At 38.7% G+C, this 25,551-nt stretch overlaps 1 long non-coding RNA gene and 1 pseudogene across 4 annotated transcripts in view; both read left to right on the top strand.

Moving 5' to 3' along the window:
* Positions 1 to 25,551, top strand: part of LOC147995966 (uncharacterized) — a 145,207-nt gene that overhangs the window by 19,966 nt on the left and 99,690 nt on the right. The window lies entirely within an intron of this gene.
* On the top strand, positions 10,724 to 11,291 carry LOC147995967 (stathmin pseudogene; annotated as a pseudogene).

Here is a 25,551-nt window from a genome sequence, read left to right as displayed (position 1 = left end):
AAGATATGTTACTAGGAATTTTGAGATGAGATTATCCTGGATTATTTGATGAGCTATAAATCCAATAGCATATTTTTATATGACTAATAGAAGAAAAGGGGCAGTGTAACCAAAGAAACAGAGTGGCATACTGTGGCCACAGATCAAAGAATGATGATGATTGCCAGAAACTGGAGAAAACCAAGAACATGTTCTCCCCTAGCATCTCAAGAGGAAAGTCAAAGCCTGCTAAGGCCAACATTTTGGAGTGTTGGCTTAGAAGTCCAGGGGAGGCAATGTTAAGTGAAGAGGGGAGGAAGGAAGGAAAGAAATGGAAAGGTGGAAGAAAGAAGGAGGGGAGAGAAAATGAGTTAAAATAGAAATTATGCTTGAGAACCTGAGCAAACAAAACCAGTCATGCTTCATGAATTAATCTTGCTTAATTTGTAAACAAGCAAAATAAAAAACTAATTCTTATAAATGCATATAATTACAGACAAAAATGACCTTAAGCTTAGCCAGAAGTAGCCAGCAAACAAAACAAGGTTTTCCAATGTTGTGAACCAAATGAAGCAATCATAACTTTTAAATTATTTGCTTTGCTCTACACCTGTGTTTCTCCTATACAAGCTTCCCCTCTGGTCCCCCAGTGGAAGGTTTGTTCAAATAAACCTATTTTTCTTTGCTTTGGTTTTTGCTTTTGAGACGGGATCTTAAGGTGTAGCCCTGGCTAGCCTTGAATTTACAGAGATCCACCTGCCTCTGCCTCTAGAGTACTGAGATTCAAGTCATGTACAGCCATGTCTGCCTAAATAAACTGTTTACACACACACACACACACACACACACACACACACACACATATTTGTGCTTTAGCTAATGTTTTTAAGATAGGTAATAGGCAGGTATAATGGTAGTTACCTCTTATGGTTACAGATCAAGATCTCTTGTCAGCAAGCTGAAGAACCAATAAAGCAAGTGATATGATTCAGCTGAAGACTGAATGCCTGAAAACCAGTAGAGTGAGTGATGTCACTCCCTTTCGAGGAACAAGAATGACGCTATGAGTGCTGGCTTAAGCCCAGAGGTCAGAACCAGCCCTGGTGTCTAACGGGCTAATGAACATTGTATGTTGTAACCCCAAAAGAAAGCCTTGTTTAGAAATCTGTTTAGACAGGGCCATGATACCTGCTGGCATTGGTGAAGGAAAAACCTTAGTTCAGTGATATAAAGGCTAATTTCTTACAGAAATATGAACACGCCAATATTTCATCAGCTATCTGTGTATTCTTTAGTGCAATCTGGATAACATAAAATTAGCTATCACCATTTGGTTTAGACAGAATGAGAGACAGTGAAATGCTTGGAAGGGGTGAAGAAGTCTGAGAAATATCTCAAGGTGATTATTGCGACCAAAATGTAGTTACTAAATTACAGCTCACTCAGTCTCTGCGGTGATTACCAAGTTTCTAAGGATACCTATAGGATTCGTATTGCCAGCAGCAGAAAGATGTTTAGCAAAGCAAAACACAGTACTCCCCAGAGTCAGGTAATCAGAGAAAGTCTGTTTGATTAACAAATGTTTCCAACTATTCCTTTGATCTGTAGAGGGAGTAAATCTGTGGTTAGGCATATATTTAAATCAATCATATTCAAAGTAATTATACGTAAAGTGCTCTTAAAAATATTTTCGACCTTCAAATATACAGTTCTAAACAAAGTGTTTAAAGTAATACAAAATGGAAAGTACATCACATAGAAACTGCCCTCTAATTTTTGACTGAGAATTAATTCATTCAGCTAATACTTACTACAAATGTTGATCCTTTGCAAGAATTTTTATGTGTATAATTGTCCTATTTAGACTTGCTATTGCTCTGATGAAACAACATGGTCAATACTTCTACACTGTGGTTCATTACTGAAGGAAGTTGGAACTGGAACTCAAGCAGGGTTGACACCTTGAGAGCTGATGCAGACGCCATGAAGTAGCTGCTGTTCGCTAGCTTGCTCATCATAGTTTGCTCAGACTACTTTTTAAAATAATTACTTAGTTTTTTAACAGAACAGTCACCCACTCCCCAGTCTGCCCTCCCACAGTTCCTCATCCCATTCCTCCTCCCCCTGTTTCCAAGAGGATGTCCCTCATACCCTCTTCTCATGCCTTACCCCCACCAGGCCTCCCCACTCCCTGGGACCTCAGGTCTCTACAGGTTAGACTGTCTTCTCTCACTGAAGCCAGACCAGGCAATCCTCTGCTGTATGTGTGTTTGGGGTGGGGTTAGGGGAGGGCCTTGGACCAACCAGCTAGTGTATACTAACTGGTTGGTGGCTCAGTGTCTGAGAGATCTCAGACTACTTTCTTATAGAATTCTGGACCACCAGCCCAGGGATGTCACCACTTGCAAATTGTGGGGCCCTCCTCCATCAGTTGGCAATTAAGAAAATGCCCGACAGACTTGCCCACAGCAGACAATTTTATGAAGGTATTTTTTTCAATTGAGATTACCTCCTCTCTGATGACTCCAGCCTGTGTCAAAGTTGACATTAACCAGCCAGCATAATAATAGAACACAGTAATCAATTTAATACAATTATTACCTGTAGTAATTGGTTGTAGCACAATTTTCTTCATGACAGGTTACAAGGCTAATAGAAAATACAGTGAAGGGCTGGAGAGATGGCTCAGTGGTTAAGAGCACTGACTGCTCTTCCAGAGGTCCTGAGTTCGATTCCCAGCAACCACATGGTGGCTCACAACCATCTGTAATGAGATCTGATGCCCTCTTCTGGTGTGTCTGAAGACAGCTACAGTGTACTTATATATAATAAATAAATAAAACTTTTTAAAAAAAGAAAATACAGTGAAATAGAAAGTACTTATTTACCTGGGATCAATAGAATTCTGGCATTCTTCATCGTGTACTTGTAAGCTGGGGCATAGGGTGGGAGGAAATTCTAAATGATAGTACTGTCAGAAAATGACAGCAGAGAGGACAGCAAGTCTTGAGCAGCAGCTATTCTCCCCAGAGGGCATTAGTATAGGCTTACGTTTTCCCCGTGGGCAGCCTTGGATTTCATTGATGACATAGAACCCACATTTACCCAAATTATACCTGATTCAAAGGCAGGGAGGATATATTTTTAAATGGTCCTTATTAGAGTTGCCAAAACTGTCAGAGCTAACATTTAATATTATAAACGATTCAACAAAACAGCAGGGATTTTCACACTTAGTCACTCCTTTAAATGCTATAAATTTATAGAATATTCCATATGTATATCTATGTTGGGTTTTAGAACAATAAAGTTGTATTTAGATCTTATAATGGAAATAGACTTGTAAAGAAGGAGAGTATAACATTCTAAGGTATTATGTTTAGTAAACTTTTTTTTTTTTTTGAGCTGGGGACCGAACCCAGGACCTTGCGTTTGCTAGGCAAGTGCTCTACCGCTGAGCTAAATCCCCAACCCCTAGTAAACTTTTTAAAAAGCTACATTCAATTATTTGGGGTGGACGAGCATTACATATTGAACACCATTATGAATCTCCTAGGCTGGAAGCATTTACCACAGAAGTACTTACAACCACAAAGGTGGTCGCTTTGTTGAAAGCTCTTATATACAAAACAATACTATCTGGTGCACCAGTATTCTTCTGTGAATCTAAAATTAATCTAAAATATACAAATAAGGCAATACGTTAGAAGTGTATGAAAACCACCACAACGTAATTTAATATGAATTTTCAAAAATGTGATGGTAGACCCATGTGAGAAAACGATGTTCTTTTAAAAAGAAACAGAATACGTCACAGAATGTCCAACTAGAGGAGAGGGGCTCATGGCGTTTTATTATATATCATCTTTAATGTTGCAAACTATTCAGCACATTCATCTCATGAAAAATAAGTTTATGAATAAGATTTTCAGCTTAAGATTTTAGACTCTTTCAAATATTTTATTGACATGAAATACATTCTCAATGAAAAGCAAACACATTTCACTGTACTCTGCAGCAGGTGTATATATAATATTACTAGAAATGTTGTTTATAATTTTGTCTAATAATAAACATAGGGTCTGATTTGCATGAGAATAAACAGTGTGGTGAAGAAGCTTCTTTAGGAATGGTTGAAGGAAAAATGGGAATGTTTAGCTTAAAATATATTTGAGAAATCAGAGTGACTGTTTTCAAATATCTGAGTCCCTACCATGAGAAAGGAGATCATTTCTACCAGATGTTCACAACTAACTCATTGATAAGATCTCTATAGCAAACCCAATGTCAAAACATTGAACACCATTCACTTGTTTATAGTCTATTTCATTCACTTTCAAGAAATATTTTCTAAAAGCAAAGAGTAAAAAAAAATGAGTCAATTCTCAGCCAATTTAAAGATTTAAACTCAGTTATCCAGAAGATGGTAAATCCTACAGAGATTCAAATATCTTGAGTGTTTACAAACTTCTGGAAAAAATTGTTCTAGTTTCTAGAACAAATGACAAATGAAACCATGTTTTAGTTGTGAAAACCATGGAACATTGAAATTTTGCTTCATGTCTCCTATGCAGTTTACATTGTTTTACACCTCTCTGGGTGAAACTGAACACGTCTATGGCTACCTCTTACAAGTCCAATCTGTCACATCAGCTCTTCTTCCCTTGATGTACATTCCACTGTACTTGTGTGCATGAATATAAATGTGTCAAATATATTTTAAATGTGCAAAACATAATCTAAATGTAAAATGTCATTTTACTTGAACCTCATTGATCATTAAGACAATACAAAGCAATACTTTAGTAAGTTATTACTATATACCCATTAAAAGGCATAAAATGAAAATTTCTGAAGCCAGGTGCTGACAAGAGTCCACTGGAAATATAAAAGGCTACAATGGTCCTGAAAAGCACCTTGATGGTATTCAATATAGATAAATATATATTTTTCACATAACCTAGTAATCCAACTACTAGGTATACAAACAAATTATGCTTACACAAAAGCCTTGACATAGCAGTTTTATTTTCAATGTCCTAGAACTGAAAAGAACTCAAATGTCCTCAATTGACAGAATGAATAAACGGGTATGTCCACATCATAGGATGATAGTAATAAAAAGAAACAGTTAATTCCTATCCCAGTTTGAGGACATTGCACAGACTAAAAACAGGCAATCTCCCATTTATACCTTGTATGACTATATAGATATACTTACATACATAACGTTCTTGAAATAGCAAAATTATAGTGACAAGGGACAGACCAGTCGGTGGTCCCCAAAATTAGATTCTGAAAGAAGATGTAACAAAAAATAAGGAACTTTCTTGAGTGGGATGATATAATAGTTCTATATCCTAATTATTTTCATCCATAAACAGCTGCATATAATAAACATACAAAATGTGTCAAAATAATGTAAGAGTTGAGTTTGGTCATGGAGTTTCATCATAGCAAAAAAAAAAAAAAAAGAAAAGAAAAGAAAAAAAAGAAACCCTAACGAATACAGAAATATGCCAGAGAAAGCTATGGTATTTAATTATGTTAAATTAAGAAATTTCCATTTAACATAACATTTAACATAGTGAACGTCAGGAAAAAGGTTTTGTTGGTAAATTTAATGTTATTGAATAACCAATTTATTTCCACATTCCACTTTTGCAAAGTATAAAAATCTAGCAAGCACCATAATCAATATACTTAAGCATTGATCCTTTCTTCCCAGCAACTGTCCCTTTGACTTCCATTTCTTCCTTTTGTATGTGTGTGACCCACTAAGTTTCATTAGTTTCTTGTCCTAGCATGTTTGGGAAGTTATTTATTGGCCTTATATCTATCAGTGGCTATGTTTCCTTTCCCCAGTAGTCCCTCAGGAAGGGATAGATCTTCAGGGTCCTGTCCCTCATCCTTCATGAAATGGGGCAGAACATGTGCAGGGTTTATTACAGATACCTACAGCTACACTGACCTCATGAGTGTAACAGCTATTCCATGGTTTTCTGGAGCCAACACCTATTTGTTTGGACTTAAGGTTCACTAAATAGGAGAAAATGCTTAAATGCTACCAAGAACCTATGCACCAAGCTGTTGTAGAACCTATAGTTTCCAACTGCCAGATATATATATTTACCCTTGTATCCATATCTAAGTACAATGTTTTCCTTTGTCAAGCAGGATTTTTTTAACAGCTGAGAGGGGACTAAATCTACAGCATAACCACTACAACTAAGGCTCAGGCAACATTGTGAACAAGGGGTGGAAAGATTATATGGGCCAGAGGACTAGGAGGACTATTGTGAGAAGCTATCATCTGCTTACTATAGGACTGTTTCATCCAGGAGCTCCCAAATGTATTGTTGCCTGCACACGACCACAACAGTTGATAGGCCAACATGGATAGTGGCAAGTTCACAAAGTCCACCCCTAGTCAAAGAACTATATGTAGTTGATGGTTGCAAAAGGAAGGACACTTCTTTCTTCAGGCAAAAGCCCTCTGATATATTACCCCAGAATAAATAATTAACTCAAAATCATGTATGTATGAGCAACACTAACCAGAAATAATAGAATGCATAGGTATATATTATAAAAGTCTTGAATTTGAAAGTGAGCATGGGAGGATTTGGAGAAGGGAGAGGGAAGGATAGAAATGATGAAATAGAGTGTACCCATGTAGGAAATTCTCAAATGTAAAAATGAAACACCACCAATGTCAGTCTGTACAGAGTTTGTTTTGCTTGCAACATTATAGCTATCCCTGTCACTTAGATGGAAACTACTTTTATTTATCTAAAAAAGCAAAATACTTGTATCAGATGAAATAGTCTTCCTATCATTTGAGTTTCATACTGGTTTTTTACTTGTAATACTTTGATTCTACCCACTTTTCTTTATTACCATCATCACTCTAATATAATCATCTTTCATTTGGACCATTACAATAAACTCTAATTAATTTATATCTATTAGCTCTTTCCCATCTCATCATAACCATTAAAGTTATAGTGATCCTTTAAAAACACATACCTATTATTCCACCACAGCCCTTCTCCCATTTAAAATCTTTAAATGCTTGGAAGAGCTCATTAAGCTACATTTATAAAGACAAACCATGTCCTACATAACCTCTGCTGGGCCCAAGCCTACCAGCCCTTCTAGCATTGTCCTCCACTCAGCTTTATCTTGCTCTTGTGATTCTGCCCCATACTAACCGTCCTTCAATGATTAGTATTCTTGTTTTCTCTAACCATCAAGGAGGATTTGTTTCCTTTTGAGATATGGCCTCTCAATATTTCTTAGGCTACTCAAAAATCCTATACTCGGCCACTATTCCTACAGCAGCCTCTGGAGTAGTTGGAATTACAGGCACATGCCACTATACTAAGCCAACCGAAAATTATGGTATATGCTGCTTCCTCTGCTTTGAAATCCCTTCCTTTTCCTCTTCCTCTATGCTAGCATCAACATTCTTCATACTTAATGGATATATCACATTCTTACCATTTTGCCTAACACTTTTTGATTTACATAACATCTACAATTTCTCCTTTCTACACCAGTTACATTGAAATTTTATATTTGTTTGTGACATTATTTGACTAATACTATAGTTCCCTTATCTACTATGAGAACAGAAACCATATTTACTGTCATTCACTTATATATTCCCTGGAGCCTACCACAGTCCTGGGGAAATGATGTATATTTCATGAAAAAAAAAAACCTGATTGTCTAATTTAATGAGCTCATGTGACAAAGAATGTTTCTTCAGAGCCAGACTACCAAAGTTCAAATTCTGTCACTTCTTAACTCTGTAATATTAAAGATGATTTAATGAATTGTTCCATAAAGTTTTTCTCTGTGAACTCAAAATAATTACCTTGTTGAATTTTAAAATTCTTCAATGAGGTAATATACATTGAAGTCTTCAAATAATTTCTAACAAAATAGATGCTGTGTATGGTTGCTGCATTAGTATAAATATTATACTCATTAGTGTAATGATTAATATTACACTCATTAGTACTAATAATACACTCAGTCATTTTGACATATAATTCCTTAGGTCATAATCACAAATTCCTTGAATAACTTTATTGTTTTTTTATAAATATGGAATTTTAAGTATTTATATAAACAAGAAAGTGTGTCAAAAAACAAATAGACATAGAAGTGGCTAGTATATCTTTTCTGAGATATTCAGTGTTGATTCAGATATAAGAATATTGCTGTTCATATCATGTCATTGATGTTTGTGTGGTATTTTTCTACTTATGTAAAACATCTAAGGGAGCAGGAGTTCAGGAATATCAGAACATCGTAGCTTCATAGATTTGTTTTAGGGGTCCCTTGTTGATCAGATTGTGAAAAAAAATTCTATACATTCTTTTTTAAAACTAATAGTCACAAGCAATAGTTGAGTTCACTTTCTATGCAGTTTTGCAGATAGGTTACTTAATTCAAGCCTCCCTCATTAATCTTGATCTAAGCCTCAATAATGGCAACCTATTAAAATCATATAAAATGCTATTGGACTCTTTGGACTATCGAATTTCTACACTCAGATACTAACATTAAAATGGAAGGAAGCTGGAGTTTGCTTTGTACTAAACAGTAGAATTGTTTCATTCATTGGTAAGGAATCTAATCCTTGTTAAAGAGTGTTAAGTGCTGGCATTCCGTCCGTTATATTCTTATCCTTTCTACAGACCTGTCCACAGCACACTGCTGCTGATTTAAGAAATAGGTAGTAGACTGTTAAAGTATTGGTTCTTCTGCTGCTGCTACAATCTCCTCCTCCTCTTTTTTCCCCTCTCAATCAAGAAAAATAACCTTGTACTTTCAAAAGACACAGAGATTATCCAGCCCTTGACACTTACGTCTTTTCAGTTTGGGTGAAAGAGAAAAAAGCTTTTAAAACTTTTTGCCAGATCTTGGCTTTTTGAGGAGGAGAAGTCTCTGGGAAAAAAAGACATCAAAGTTACTTGGGACTAAGGGCAGATCAGATAGCTATACTTTGTAGTCACTGAAAACAGAATTATCTTTCCTGGAAAAGATTCATGTGTCATGAGGAAGAGTAAAGGTTACAGGGAAAAGAAACTAAACTAAAAATCCAAGGACCATTCTACCAGTTTGTTCCACTTTAAAATTCAATTAGAAATTCACTTAAAAATGCAATTCAAAAGATGATAGCAAATAATTCCTATTTAAATTGTAAGTTCTCAATCAAATCAACTTCTTGAAAGTGAATTTTGGAAAATCTGAGACCAAGAGTTAACTTTAGCTTCTAAAAGTTGTGATCTGAGATTAGACATGGTCTGGCAAGGAAAGGTCTGAAGAACAGACTACGTCTTATGAGAGGATCTCTGGCCATACAGACATGTTTGTTATGTGCAATGACTCTGAGGAGAAAAAGGGAAAGGAAATGGATTTTAAATTTTCTTACTTGAGATATATAATAAACGAAAGAATGCAATAACATAGAATAAGAGAGCCACGCACTGTGCTTGCTTCAGCAGCACAGATACTGAAAGGGACACTTGGATAAAATCTCACCTTCGTTTCTTGGTCAAGACTAGGCTTTTAGAGAAACTTCACTTTCCTAACTATCTGAGTTATTAGCTTTTTTTTTTTTTTAGATGATGTCATCAAGCACAGGACTGGATCTGTCCACATTACTCAGAAGTCCAATTTGGCAAGGAGAAGCTTTTCAAATGTTCTAGTTTTGTAACTTTGAGTACCAAAGGCTTGTGAACTGGGCTGATACACTTGGAGGGATATATCTCTAAGTCTGAAAAACTAGAGGTTTATGACAGTAGACCCTCAGGTTAGATGCTTATTGCTGTGGAGACTTAGTATCAGTGGCCTGGCACTCAGCAGCTAATGTTGCCCTCCATTAATAGCAACTAGCAGTAACAGAGGCCATTTATAGCTAGCAATACAGGTCTTGGGTGTTGGGTGTCAGAACCCTCATAATAGCAGCTAGTGTGACAGTTGAATTCATCTAGCTCTGCACACCTCTAATCTGTAGGACTTCAACTCTTTGAGTGGTTCCTCACACTTCTCTTTGGCCTCATATCAGCATCCTAAACCCTTCAGAGATCTTTGGAACTACTCTACAGACCAGGGCTCACTGTCCTCATATCTTTACAACCTTCTTCCTTCTGCTTCTCAGTTTTCTGCCTTCTTTCATTTCTTCTGTATTCCTCCATCCTTTGTCATCTCTAACACCTCTGCATCCCATTGTCTGTAGGCCCACTTGTTTTTTGGGACTCTACAGGTGCCCCCTTGCTACTGCTGCTTCTACCACAGATGCCCCCTTTTTTACTGTTATAACTGCAGCCATACAGCAGCTGCTACTGCCACTACTACCATCATCCCCATGTCACCTTACCAGCTTAGCCCACTCTACCCCTGATCAAGGTCACAATTTGATGAGAGAAAATGATTTTTGAGAAGCGCTATTTTTACCACATTCTCATCCTGAGAATGTCTCCCAACTGTCTTGAAAAACAAGACAGAGTCTAGTGTGCTGGCTAGTTTTATGTCAATTTGGTACAATCCAGAGTCATCTGAAAGAAGGGACCCTCCCCACTTGTAAAAAGATGCCTACATAAATCTGGCTTTAGGGCATTTTATTAATTAGTGATCCATGGGGGGAGGACACAGTCCATTGTGTATGGTGATACTCTTGGTATGGTGGTCCTGGGTTCTAAGTAGGCCATCAGAGTATGACCAGGCAGCTCAGACCAAGCAGGGCTTTTTTTGCCAGTAGACTGTGTAGCGTATACAGCTATTCTCTTGTCTTCTGTTCAACATGGCGTTTTCTGATATTCAGGTGAAAGAGCTGGAGAAACGTGCACTGGTCAGGCTTTTGAGCTGATTCAGTCTAAAGAATCTGTCTCTGAGTCCCCCCTTTCCCCCCAGAGAAGAAGAATTTTTCCCTGGAGGAAATTCAGAAGGAATAAGAAACTGCAGAAGTAAGATACAAGCTTTCTGAGAAGCAGGAGCATGGAAAAGAAGTGCTCCAGAAAGCCAATGAGAAGAAAAACAACTTCAGCAAAGTGGCAGAGGAGAAACTGACCCACAAAATGGAGGCTAGCAAAGAGAACTGGGGGGCGCAAATAGCTGTCAAGCTGGAACACTTGTGAGAGACAGTCAAGCACATTGTAGAGGTGTGGAAGAACAAAGAATCCACAGACCCTGAGGATGAGACCGAGGCTGACTAAGTTGTTCCAAGAACTGACTTTCTCCCCGACCCCTTCATAAATATCCAAAGACCATACTGTACTGACCAGTGTCATTTACATTTTGCCTCCTGACAAAAATTCTAGAAGCTGATGTAGGACTGCATAGGTAGATCCAGACCGTGAGATGTTTTAGGGGCTCAAGGGGAGAAACTGAAAGTGTTTTGCTCTTTTTTGAAGTGTCGGTCTTTCTAATGTAGCTTTTTTTTTCTCCTTGCATCTTTTCCACTCGGGCACACTTGATGGGTTAATGGCTAGTACTGTATTGACTGTAGAAGACATTTGTGAAAAGTATGTAGTGGCTTCTTCCAACCCATTTGATGCTGAATATCTGTTCACTTTGAGATCCCAATTCTGTTCTAATCTCACCAGATGCTACTGTACTTGAATTGTTAATAAACTGCACAGTGCTGTTTCAAAAAAGGAAAGAAAGAAAAAAGAAAAAGGAAGTAGGCCATAAGGAAAAAGTCAGTAGGCATCATCTCTCCATGGCCTCTGTATTAGCTGCGGCCTCTATGTTGTTCCTGCCCTGTTTGAGGTCCTGTCTTAACTTCCTTCAGTGGTGAACAATGATTTGGAAACATAAGTCAAATAAGCCCTTTTCTCTCCAAATTGCTTTGATCTGATGTTTCACCACAGCAATAGAAACATTGACTATAACTCATCTTGGGAGGTTTTCTTATAAGTACCATATAGATTATCTAGAGACAAAAGGCCTTTGGGTTGGGAGTTGTAGCTTCAGGGGAGTAGTTCTAGAAGCTGTAGTATTAGTGAAGGATTTAAAACAGTGGTTTCCATGTTTATTTCCCACAATACTTCACACAACTTAAATCCCATGTAAGTGATTGCTATGCAGAATATCTTAGTGTTAAGAGAAGGTCAAAGTTTGTATGTGTTCTTTATGGAAGTAATTCTTTACTTCTCAACTCATTTTAATTCTTGATTGTTTGAACCCTAAATGCAGAACCCAGCGATGTTTATGGTACCTAGTTATACTAGTTGCTGTTATGTGTAATTAACATTGTTTGTTAAAATACAAATAAATGTAAGGCATTAAAATTTTGTAGATTTTGCATTGAAAAAAAAACAGTGGTTTCCATTCAGACCATATAGATTTTTTTTTTTGCCTTTTGATATAGTTATACTGTTTAAGAGGCAAAACCATTGGTTGCTAAAGGACTGCTTAACTGGCAGCTCCATCCCTTAAGGCAGCAAGAAGGACATGAGAATGAATCTGACAGGAACTCAAGCCATTTACTACCCTGATACCAACAAGTCAAATAATTTTAAAAGGGAGAAAATCAATCTCTCTCTCTCTCTCTCTCTCTCTCTCTCTCTCTCTCTCTCTCTCTCTCTCCCTCTCTCTCTCTCTCTCTGTCTCTCTCTCTCTGTCTCTCTCTGTCTCTGTCTCTCTGTCTCTGTCTCTGTCTCTGTCTCTCTCTCTCTCTCTCTCTCTCTCTCTCTCTCTCTCTGCTGTTGATTCTTTGTATAGATTTTTTTTGTTTCTATTTGGTTGCTTTTAGCCCTGACTTTGATTTCCTGCCTCCTACTCCTCTTCGGTATATTCTCTTTATTCTAGTGCTTTTAGGTATACTGCCAAACTGCTAGGGTATGCTCTCTCACATTACTTCTTGGAGGCACTCAGAGCTATGAGTTTCCTCTTAGCACTGTTTTCATTCTGTCCCATAAGTTTGGGTATGTTGTACCTTCATTTCATTAAATTCTAAAAAGTCTTTAATTCTTTTTTATTTCTTCATTGACCAAGTTATCATCAGTGGAACATTGTGAACTTCCATGTATATGTGGGCTTTCTGTCATTTTTGTTGTTATTAAAGGACTACCTAATACTCAATACTGTTCAAATTATTCCACAAAATAGAAAAGAATGAACACTACCCAATTCCTTCTATGATGCCACAATTATGCTTATACCTAAACCACACAAAGACCCAACAAAGAAAGAGCGCCTCGGATCAATTTCCCTTATTAATATTGATGCAAAAATACTCAATGGAATTTTCACAAACTGAATCTAAGAACACATCAAAATGATCATCCATAATAATCAAATAGGCTTCATCCCAGAGATGCAGGGATAGTTCAATATATGGAAATCCATCAAAATAATTCACTAACAACACCTGCACCACCCTGGTACCGAGAACCGGGTATAGGTCTGGGGGATTTAACAAAAGACAGATACTTGGGTCATTCATGCTACGAGAATTCCAAAGCTTTACTGAGGTTCACAGAATATATACACCAAGTCCACAGGGTGGAAAAATCCTGGAAGCACAGTCAAAAACAAGTTTACATTCTCAGGATAAAAACAGGAACTGACTCAATGATGTTACCGCCCATTGACTAAACAGCAAAGGCCAAGATATTCTTTTCTTAAAAACAAAATCTCCACATGTGTCAGCAAGGCTCAACACTGGGCAAACACTGTCTTAGGTCACTCTCAGAAAACCAACACCCTTATCTGTCATTGGGAATGTCTGCCAGTCTCAGAGTCCCTGTCTTAGGTGGGTGGTGATCCCAAAGGGTTGCCAGTCATAGGCTCACTATTTCTCCTAAAGGCTGAGTCAGATTTGGGCAGAGGGATTGTCTCCTGCCAAGGAGAGCAACACTTGCTTAGTCACTGCCTGGAACTGGGAATGCTGTCTACGCATGTGACAAAGAAGTAAACAGCCAACTACTGTGGCACCAAGGGCCATAACACTGAGGGTTACTCTAAGGTTTTGAACTCTAGCTAGAGTCACACAAACATGCATGAAAATAGGAGAACAGAAAGCCATATGAGATCAAGCTGTTCCTATAAAAGTGTTGTCTGTTGATTTAAATTTAGAATTCCCAATTGTCAGCAACTTCTCCTTTAAGTTTATCCATTGTGCTTGCCTTAACAACAGATTGGGATAGGGTAATCTCAGACACTGCAGCCACAGTGGCTGCAGTGGCAATGGCTGTTATAATAGCAGCAATGATGCCAAGGTCTTTCCCATGATGGTTCAGGATCAGCTGACCCCCTCCCAAATGATTGACAAGAAATGGAACCATGCCTGCAATTCGCACAACCAGGACAGAGTTCTCTGGTCCCCAGCATCTTCACATAGATGGCATCCCTGCGAAGAATAGTCATGACTATATTTAGCATTAGTATCATTCTAAACCACAAAGAAAAATGGAGGAATTACACAGGTGAAGGAAGAGATATTAAAATTTTTACTAAATCTACTATTTTCAAATATAAGGGAAGCTTCAAAGGCGATAGACATATTCCAAAAGGCAGTAGAATTAAAAGCTTCCTCCTGTCTTAACATCAGAGGAGCAGCATCCAGGCATGTAAAAGGACCACAAAGAAACATTCCAGGGGGAAGTGGAGAGAACAATGTGTCCCCCTGCAACCGCTCCCACACAAGTCCATGCGCTGTCTCCAATTCTCCAGAGAAAAGTGGCCATTGCTCCACTTACACAGGATCACACAGGAAGCAACTTAGCAGTGGCCCCCATGACAAACCTTCCAATCCCATCCCATCTGCATGGGCTCGAACAGCCAGGTCCCCATTAGACACAGGTTGAGGGTCTCCCTGTCTTACCTCCCCAAACCCTTACCAGGGCAAATCCCTGTTCATGCAGCATCCTCTGCACTAGTTGGGGTTGGGTGGTAACCACTGCTCCCATATCATGTAAGATGTCCCTCCCCGATCCTGCAGCAGCATTTCTCCAAGCTGTCTGAGCATACTGCTCCCAACATTCTCCTCTGCATATGAGACAATCTCTCCCAGACAGCACTGTCCTACATAATTGTAAGTAAAGGGAGCGAGGGGACCATAAGCAGAGCAACTCCTAAAACTCAGAGGAACATGTTGTCTAATAAATTGACCTGCATTGTTGGGGTTCGAGACCTCAAAACAGGATACACTGCTCCCTGTCTGTGGGGGTCGGGGGGAAGGCTCAGGAAAAATTACCCCTATCCTTAGAGCTTTCTCTCCATAGCACCACTCCAAGGAAAGATAAGGTTCATAAGCAGGAGGAGCAGTAGCTCCCTCTTCTTTAAAGCTTTCTATCTCTGATATTTGTTCTTTTATTTTAGCATTAGTACATAAGAGAGCATCCTTGGTCAATCTCCACAAAGAGAACATGGCAACAGGAATGCTCTCAGGGCCATCTCTCTGCTGCGTTTTTTGCAAATCTGTCTTAACATGTTCCCAATCAGGAATATTAAGTCCTCCTGAATGACCAAACCAGGGACTACTCTTTTCTAAAGTTTTAATAAATTCTTTAGCTGTTTTTAACTTTATCCCTGTTCCCTGCTGTTTGAGCAGAGCTACTATCTGGTCTGTTAGCTGTGATGTGGAACTCAAGGTTCCCATGGCGTGATGCTTTTACTTACTGCGAACTAAACGTACCTTCCATTCGTTGCAGTGCCACTCACCCAATACATTCCTTTTACTTTGCCGGCCAGCTTCCTAGAACAATCCTGTCAGAGGCTCCTCACTTTCCTTTTCTCAGTGGAACCTCCACTTGACAGCACCCATGCCACCATGGGACAAAGAAATAGGCATAGGTCTGGGGGACTTAACAAAAGACAGAGACTTGGGTCATTCGTGCTATGAGAATGCCAAAGCTTTATTGAGGTTCACAGAATATATACACCAAATCCACAGGGTGGAAAAACCCCGGAAGCACGGTGGAAAAACAAGTTTAGGTTCTCAGGATTAAAAACAGAAACTGACTCAACGGTGTTACCGCCCATCAGCCTTTTCTTAAAAACAAAAGTTTCCACATGTGTCAGCAAGGCTCAAAGGAGGCAAACACTGAGGGAATCCAGGAGGGTCTGACAATCCAGTATGTAATCAAACTCAAAGGAGAAAAAAAGTACATTATCATCTCATTAGATGCTGAGAAAGCATTTGACAAAATTCAACACACTTTCATGTTAAAAGTCTTGGAAATATCAGAAATTCAAAGGCCTATGCCTAAACATAGTAAAAGAAATATACAGCAAATCACTAGCCAACATCAAGCTAAATGGAGAGAAACTTGAAGCAATCCACTAAAACCAGGGACTAGACAAGCTGTCCACTCTCTCCTTACCTATACAATATAGTATTTCGAAGTCTCTAGCCAGAGCAATCACACAACAAAAGGAGGTCAAAGGAATACGAATTGGAAAAGAAGAAGTCAAAATACTACTATTTGCATATGATATCATAGTATACTTAAGTGACCCCAAAAATTCCAACAGAGAACTCCTAAACCTGATAAACAACTTCAGCAAAGAAACTGGATATAAAATGAACTCAAACAAATCAGTAGCCTTCATCTACTCAAAGAATAAACAGTCTGAGGAGAAACTAGAGAAATGACACCCTTCACAATAGTCACAAATAATATAAAATACCTTGGTGTGACTCTAACCAAGCAACTGAAAGGTCTGTGTGACAAGAACTTCAAGTCTCTGAAGAAAAAAATGGAAGTAGATCTCAGAAGATGGAAGGATCTCCCATCCTCATATTGGCAGGAATATTGTAAAAATTACAATCTACAGATTCAGTGCAATCCCCATCAAAATTCCAACTCAATTCTTCATAGAATAAGAAAGAGCAATTTGAAAATTCATTTGGTGTAGAGAGCTGCGACGTGCCGCACCTCAAAGATGGCGCTGGTTTCCGCCTTCCACCCTCCCAACAGTGAGCGCTCCTTGCAGTAAACAAGTCCTTATTTGGCTATGTCTGCCTGGCCCGCTAGCTTCCGCATAGTGACAGCCTATCTACATGACCCACGTGGCTTGCTAGGACTGGCCAGTGCTAGCTATTTAAGTATGGTGCAGGGCGTTCCCCGGAGAGAGAGAGAGCCAGAGAGAGAGAGAGAGAGTCAGAAGGTTGTATCAAGGTTCCTTAGTAAAACTGCTTGAAGAAGATCTCCTGTGGTCGTGTCTTCTTTGCTGGTTGAGGTTGGGCGCGGCAATTGGAATAATAAAAAACCCTGGATAGTGAAAACTATCCTCAACAATAAAAACTAAGGGGGAAATTACCATCCCTGACCTCAAGCAAAATTACAGAGCTATAGTGATCAAAACTGTATGGTATTGGTTCATAGATCAATGGAATAGAATTGAAGATCCAAAAATGAACCCACACACCTATAGCCACTTGATCTTTGACAAAAGAGCTAAAACCATCCAGTGGAAAAAGGATAGCATTTTCAACAAATGGTGCTGGTTCACCTGAATCAACATGTGGATCAAGGACCTCCACATAAAACCAGATACACTCAAAGTATTAGAAGAAAATGTGGGGCAGAGTCTCAACTACATGGACACTGGGAAAACTTTCCTGAACAGAACACCAATGGCTTATGGTCTACGATCAAGAATTGACAAATGGGTCTTCATAAAATAGCAAAGCTTCTGTAAGGCAAAGGACACTATCTTTAGGACAAAATGGTAAACAACGGATTGGGAAAAGATCTTTATATCCTACGTCTGATAGAGGGCAAATATCCAATATATACAAGGAACTCAAGAAGCAAGACTCCAAAGAATCAAAAAACCCTATTAAAAATGGAGTACAGAACTAAACAAAGAATTCTCAACTGAGGAATATCGAATGGCTGAGAATAATGTTCAACATCATTAGTCATCTGAGAAATGCAAATCAAAACAACCCTGATATTCTACCTCACACTAGTCAGAATAGCTAAGACAAAAACCTCAGGTGACAACAGATGCTGGAGAGGATGAGGAGAGAAAGGAACACTCCTCCATTGTTGGTGGAATTGCAAGCTGGTACAACCACTCTGGAATTCCATCTGGAGTTTCCTCAGAAAATTGGATATAGTACTACCTGAGGACGAAGCTAAATCATTCCTGGGCATATACCCAAAAGATGCTCCAACATATTACAAGGACACATGCTCCACTATGTTCATAGCTATTTATAGTAGCCAGAAGCTGGAAATAACCCAGGTGCCCTTCAACAGAGGAATGGATACAGAAAATGTGGTACATTTAAACAATAGAGTACTACTCAGCTATTAAAAACAATGACTTCATGAAATTCTTAGGCAAATTGATGGAACTAGAAAATATCATCCCTAGCAAGTTAACACAATCACAAAATACACACATGGTATGCATTCACTGATAAGTGGGTATTAGACCAAAAGCTCGAATTTCCCAAGATACAATGGGTAGACCACATGAAACTCAAGAAGGATGACCAAAGTGTGGATGCTTCAGTCCTTCTTAGAAGGGGAAACAAAAATATTCATATGAAGAGATACGGAGACAAAGTTTGGAGCAGAGACTGAAGGAAAGGCCATTCAGAGACTGCATCACCTGGGGATCCAGCCTATATACATACAGCCACCAAACCCAGACAATATTGCTGATGCCCAGGAGTATATACTGACAAGAGCTTGATATAGCTGTTTCCTGAGAGGCTCTACTAGAGCCTGAAAAATACAGAGGTGGATGCTCGTAGCCAACCATTGACCTGAGAACAGGGTGCCCATTGGAGGTTTTAGAAAGGATTGAAGGAACTGAAGGGGTTCACAACCCCATAAGAACTATAAGACCAACCAAGCAGAGCTTCCAGGGACTAAACCACCATGCAAAGAGTACACATGGACACACCCATGGGTCCAGCTGCATATGTAGCAGATGATGGCCTTGTTAGACACCAATGGGTCGAGAAGCTCTTGGTCCTGCCAAGGCTCCACCCTTCACAGTATAGGGGAATGTCAGGGTAGGCAGGAGGGAAAGGGTGGTTGGATATGTGAGGGAAAACCCTCATAGAAGAAGGGGGAAGGTGGATGGAATAGAGGGTTTATGGACAGGAAACCAGGAAAGGGGATAATATTTGAAATGTAAATAAATAAAAATATATCCAATAAAATATATACTTAAAATAAATAAAGAATACAAAAAAATCATAGTGTGGCACAAAGGAACACAAAGAGGGAAATTAGCTCAGCAAGGCAATTACTGTTCGCAAAAAGAGTGTGCCAGAACTTCGAGAATGCTATCAAGTACTCTGGGTGGGGTCTTCTAACACTCCTCATTGGCTGGAGTCTGGCTTCAGTCTTTCTTCGTTTACCAGTTTCCAAATAATTGGTACAAAGGAAATGAAGAAAAGAGGCCTGGCATTCCAGGAGGGCAAGTTCTGAAATGCAGGTAGGATTTTGTGTAACAGAACATTTAGCCAGGGGATGGAATATTGGCACTTGACAGGCTGGCTACTTTTGTTATATATTTTTCCTACACACATAACTTTTCCTTTTCCCATTGTGCATTATATTTACCAAACTTCAAGCAAGCCAATCCTCATGCTGGACACTTTTATTCAATCTTTGCAGACCCCTGATTCTTCAATATAGCTTCATGGAAACCTCCCTTCCTAAGTTTGCCTACTTTACTCTTTCCTAAAACTGTCTTTTGAGTCCTGTGTCCAAATTCTCATATCAAGACTATGAACCCATAAAAGAGAACCCTAATTTTCCAGCAACATATTTATATATTAAAATACATTATTTTATGAAATATTTATAAGACCGTGTATTATCTCTTAGCAATTATTCCAAAGCAGAAAAATTAGTCCATCTCAACACTGACAAAAATGTATGTTCATTTCATGTGGGCCAAGACAAAAATACTGCAACATACAGGTCAATCCTAAAATTAGTATTTTTGCTTTATACTTCAGGTTTGCTTAGCAAAAGAAATTCTAAAAATTTCTGAGCGTTATTGGTGATATGACTAATAAGAATGTCCCCTATAAGCTCATATATTTGAATGCTTAATCATCAGAAACTAGCACTATTTGAGATGGATTAGGAAGTGTGTAGCCTTGTTGGAGGAAGTGTATCATTGTGGGGCAGGCTTTGAGGTTTCAAAAGCCCAAGTCAGGCCTCGTGACTTTCCCTTACTTCTGCCTGTGGACCTGAATGTAGAACTCTTAGGTATTTCGCCAGCGCCATGTATTTCTGTGTGATTCAATGCTCAATGTGTTTTAGTTTGTGAGACTGTAAGCCAGCCCCAGTTAGTTTTAGTTTTGTAAGTGCGGCTGTGGTCATCATGTCTCTTCACAGCAATAGAAGAATGTAGTGTCTAAAATGGCATTTAACAAAATACTTTAAACTGTATTTAAGTTACCTGTCCTAAAGTCTGTAATCAATTTTTTCCTTCAACTCAGTTTCTAAAACTAATATTTGAAAGCACCATACCCAAATGATTAAGAAGAAAGCTTAAATCAACATTTCATTTGATGTTTTAGACAAGTCTTCCTGAAGTAAAATCCAGCAAAACCAATACCTTCTTGATTCAAATTAAGATCACATCTGAATCTTTGTATTTTAGCTAGCTAAATTAAAAGAGGCCCAGGACCAATTGCTCAGAATAGTTCAAAAGTCACATACACATCTACATACACACAAACAATTACAAAAGGCCATGAAGATAACAATTTTAACACATGGCTAGTGTCATAAAAAAGAAAAAGAAAACTAAAGTTGTCAGAGGTTCCTTATTTTCATGAACACTACCAGACAGGATTGGATTTTACCCATTTCTGTCTTAGAAACTATCCTCTATTTACCAAAGCCTAGGCCTCCACAAATGTGTACCAATGTAATGGAGACTTAACATGTCCATGGTTACGTGAATCACAACAGAAATCTCCTCACTTCTCCTGTCTTCTATCACTTCTCCTCACTTCTATCTTAAATGGTTCAGTGGGGACTTAAACCCTCCTAGCCCCATGGTAGGTGGCCTAATTACTTGAGCAGAATTTCAAATTTGCTCCAGAGAGCTTCCAAACTGAGAAATGGGCATAATTGGTAACTTCAATTGTGGGCCGGTCCCTCTAAGACGCTAGTCGCTCTAGAATGCCATCTCCTGCTAGGGTTACTAGGGACCTCTGCAAAGGTGAAAGCAGGCAGGGTGGATAGGAAGCAGACACGGGACAAAGGAGATACAACCTCACGTAGTTAACTGTCTAGTAGTGCTTAGAAAGTTTGGTTTGCATATAAGAGCTATTCTTTTAAAGTCACGAGATATTTTTCTCTTCAGGTCCCTTCCACACGCATAAGGTTTTTACCAGACAAATAATTTTATGAAACCACTTCATCATCTTGACCTCACCTTGCTGGTATGTTTAAATCATTAATCAGAATCATTTTTTAACATAATAACTTTGAATCTCAGATATTTTCTACTTGAATTTCTTCATGATGTAGCAGTTTTTAAAACGAAACTACAAGAGGCAGTTTATATTTTACTCTATCTGTAAATTAAAATTTACAGATGCATTTGTAAATTAAAAGTTTTTGCAACAGGAAACTGGTTTGCAGTCTGAAACCGGTTTACAAGGTATACAAGAAACTCAATAGTTGTTAGGGAGGAAGCTTGGAAATCGGAGATGGAGCCTGGGAAGTCATTTCATCTATAAGGATTAGCCCCAAAAAGAACAGAAACAAATATTGAAAATTACTTTTAAATTAGCATAGAAAATAATGGGTTTAATTATATTATCTTCATACTAGTATTTCATGTACATGGCTCCTACTTACCCACCATTTCTCCCTTTTGGGTCTCTGCAAAGTAGCTCACATATAGAGAGCTACAAATAGATATGTATAGCTATCTCACTATGTTTGATTTTCAAAATATAGATTCTGTATATAAGAGATTCTGTATATAAATATCTTTCTGAATCTGGATTATTTTTTTTACATGACTATGTCCATTTTCCTGAAAACAACTTCATTCTTCTTTATGCCTGAATAGAATTCTATTATGAGGCCTAGGGACATGGCTTAGTGGGTCAGATTTTGCATCTCAAGCATGAAGATATGAGTTTAGGTCTCTTGTGTCCATATAAAAGCTGAGTATTGCTTCTATAACCCCAGGGCTGAGGATCCCAGAAGAATCCTGGGAGTTTACTGTCCAGTCAATCTAACAGAAGCAGAGGCTCTAGGTTCAGAGAGACCCTGTCTCAAGGGAATAAGACAGAGAATGATGGAGTAAGACACCCAACGTTCTCTTCTAGACTCCTCATATATTTGCCCACTTGTGTGAACCTATAAAGACATGCATGCCATACACGCCCCCCAAAACAAAACAAAGAAGTTCTATTTCTTATACATACTACATTTTCTTTATCCCTTATCCGTTGATGGACATAGAGGTTTGTTACATAACTTGGCTGTTGTGAATATAGCCACAACAAATGAGTGCAGCAAAAATATTAAAACATAGGACTAAGAAATCCCAAGTAGCTATCATGACTCCAGAAACTTCAATCATGTATGAAAATTCTAGTTATGGAAGTCCGTAGTGTGATCAGTTTTCAGTAAGTCTGAAGGCAGAATTTTGTTACTTGGGGTAAAAGAGTGGGTTATAAAGTAAATATGAACACATGACAAAAAATTAGTAATCTGACCCAAGCACCTGTTCTGGGCTTCACAGCCCTGAGGAGACTGGAGAAGAGAGACAACCAAGTGCCAGCCCCAGGCACTGTTGTGGGCGCCTCTAAGATGAGCAAATGTGTGATGGAGAGATGGGAAAGATTCAGTGTGTGATGGAGAAATGGGGGAGACAGTGAAGTCAAACAATTAGTGCACTATGACAAGAGATGGAACTGGAGACCAGATAGCATTGAGGCACAGGCAGATATGAGGAGGCTGTTCAGCCACTTAACATCATAGTGGTGTCTGGTCCTTGGCTGCTGCCAAGGGCTATGTCTGAGTCTGTGACTCCACTGCAGTCAGGACTGTGCTAATGCCTGTGGCCTGTATTGGCAATAAAGTCCATCTGGATGTCAGTGGGCTGCTTCCTGACTGCAGGGGACATACTGTTCTGAGTATACTGCGCTGCCACCTGAGAGTTGGCCCAGAGGACATGAGAACTGGAGAACTGGCCCCTCCCCTCTCCTGGGCAAAGCAGGAGACCTGGCCCTGTGGCAAGGGCATAGGAGAGCTGGTGGGCTTAACAACTCAGTTACCATTCAGGCCCACATCCAGGGCTCTCATTTGGCTCACCCCAACATCTACTACATCTATGAATTAATTGCTGAAGTATATGAAGGGACCAGCCCTGTAGATCTAAAGCTACAGGATCTTCATGACACGGGGCAACAATAATATATGACACCATGACTCACCTCAGCTTCCCAGTCAAGACATTTTTGATTGTTTTATTTTATTCTGTTGTTGTTGTTGTTTTATTTTTTATATTTTAATTTTTTGCTTTCTTTTTATTGGGAAGGTGGTAAGGGCAGAAGACAGACATGAAGAAACCTGGGGATAAATGGGTTTGGGGTGCATGATGTGAAATACACAAAGTATCAATAAAAAGTTTATAAAGAAAAGGAATTAGTAATCTAAGACACAGGTTTAGGCTCTGAGTCAGGGGCTGACAAGTATGCAACAAAAACAAAACAAAACAAAACAAAAACCAGATTAGGTCTGGGGATGCATGCCTGTAATTACAACATTTGGGGCATCAGAGGAAGAAGATTTATCAAGCATTTGAGGCCAACCTAGGCTACAATAGCAAGATCCCATCACAAAGACAGAATTCAAAAGTCAGGAATATGTTAGTGTGTTTTTTGCAGTTCCTCATTACTTTGTCAAACCCCTCTAGAGACAAGAAAGCAGGTATGATTTTCCAACAACAGAGCTACCATAAGGCGTGTTGCTTTCTACTTTGGGATCTTGTAAATTATCTTTAAAATTCAGAGACCATCGCATTCTACACCTCGATGTGTTTGCTTGCTTAAATATAAAAACAGTGCTACAATAAATGACTTGCTTCAGAGTATATGTGGTGTTTGTTCTATTGGTCCATTCTCTCTTCAAATTGAAAAGTATGAAATTGAGACTACGAATTAGTGTTCAATTTCCTTGTCCTGACATTCAAAACATCCAAATGGCAATTCCACATTACTTCTCCAAACTGGTTTCATGTATCTGGGCCTCATGTGCCAGTTATTCTGAATTACATGCATCAGTATATCAGTTTATCTGTAACACCTTGTATTTCACACTTCTGGCCCCTGGTTATGGTTTTCTTTCTTCCTATAATTCATTTTTTCAATACCCCTATTTGACTTATTCTTTCATCACACTTTAAGACTTAGCTCAGACATTTCCTTTAGAGAGATTTCTCTGCCTTTTTCTCTCTCTCTCCACTCTTTGCTTAGATTAGAAGAAATCTCCTTCCCCTTTAACCCATTGCCCTTCATTTTGTTTGATAAGAGAACTAGCCATGTCTTATTAAAATTGTCATTTATACTCGGTTCTAGTTATCTATTTTTCTTGCTCTAAATGCAGCTTGAAAACAAGTCATTACTAATTTTCATGGTCCTGTAAATTGGTCTCTCTTGTGGGCTCTCATAGACTTACAATTAAATGCCAGCTGGCCAGCTAAGGACTGCTCACTGCCATGACTAGGGCCTCTAATGGAACATCAGGGTACTTGTAAGGAGTGCCATTCTCTTTGTGGCTTCTCCATATGATTAGCTTGGGCTTTTTAACATCATTTGGGGTTCAGTGAAGTTAGATTTTTTAGAGAACACCCTTTTAGTATTCCACGATAGGAAACAGAACTGCAAGGTTTTGAATGAGAGTAGAAACGTGTTAAGGCCTGTGATGGTTAATCTCAACTGCTAGCTTAGAGGGAGCTAGAGTAAAGGAGGGGCCTCTGAGCAGGGCTGCAGAAAACAATCTTGCTTGTTAATGGAGGTGCAGGGAACAACCCGCTGTGCAAGGCACTGTTCTTTGTGCTGGGTTCTGCACTGAGTAAGGAAGAGAAAGTGTGCTGAGAACAAGCAATCCTGGCTCTGCTTTGCATGGTGGATGCAGTGTGACCACCTTCCTGCATTCTGCTGTGATTTACTTTCCGTGACATTCAGTTACCTCAGACTATGAGTCAAAATAAGCCTTTTCTCCCCTACCTGGCTTTTGTCAGGGTATTTATCACAGCAACAAGAAAAATAAGTAAGATAAATATACTAAAAACTTAGCATGGGCTGAATAGAAAACTAGGCATTAATATTTTAAACTTATGTAAGTACTTTAGTGAAGAAAAACTATTTTAAAAAATTACTGATATATTCCTTCAGAAAAAAATTTTCTGTTTTAATTACTCTCATTAGTGGCTTTTCGAAGTAAGCATTTTATTTTTCTTTAGCTTTCTTTTTTTCTTTTCTTTTCTTCCTTTCCTTCTTTCTTTCTTTCTTTTTGAGTATTTCACATACAAGTACTGTATTTACGTCCGTTCTACACCTCCCTCTCTTCCTGCAGCTCTTCCCATGGAACT

The sequence above is a fragment of the Rattus norvegicus genome, chromosome 2 (genome assembly GCF_021556685.1).
Source record: "Rattus norvegicus strain SHRSP/BbbUtx chromosome 2, alternate assembly SHRSP_T2T, whole genome shotgun sequence".
NCBI classification, from domain to species: domain Eukaryota; kingdom Metazoa; phylum Chordata; class Mammalia; order Rodentia; family Muridae; genus Rattus; species Rattus norvegicus.
The sequence above is the reverse complement of the archived record's forward strand: the minus strand, read 5'-3'. Positions and strand labels throughout refer to the sequence as shown.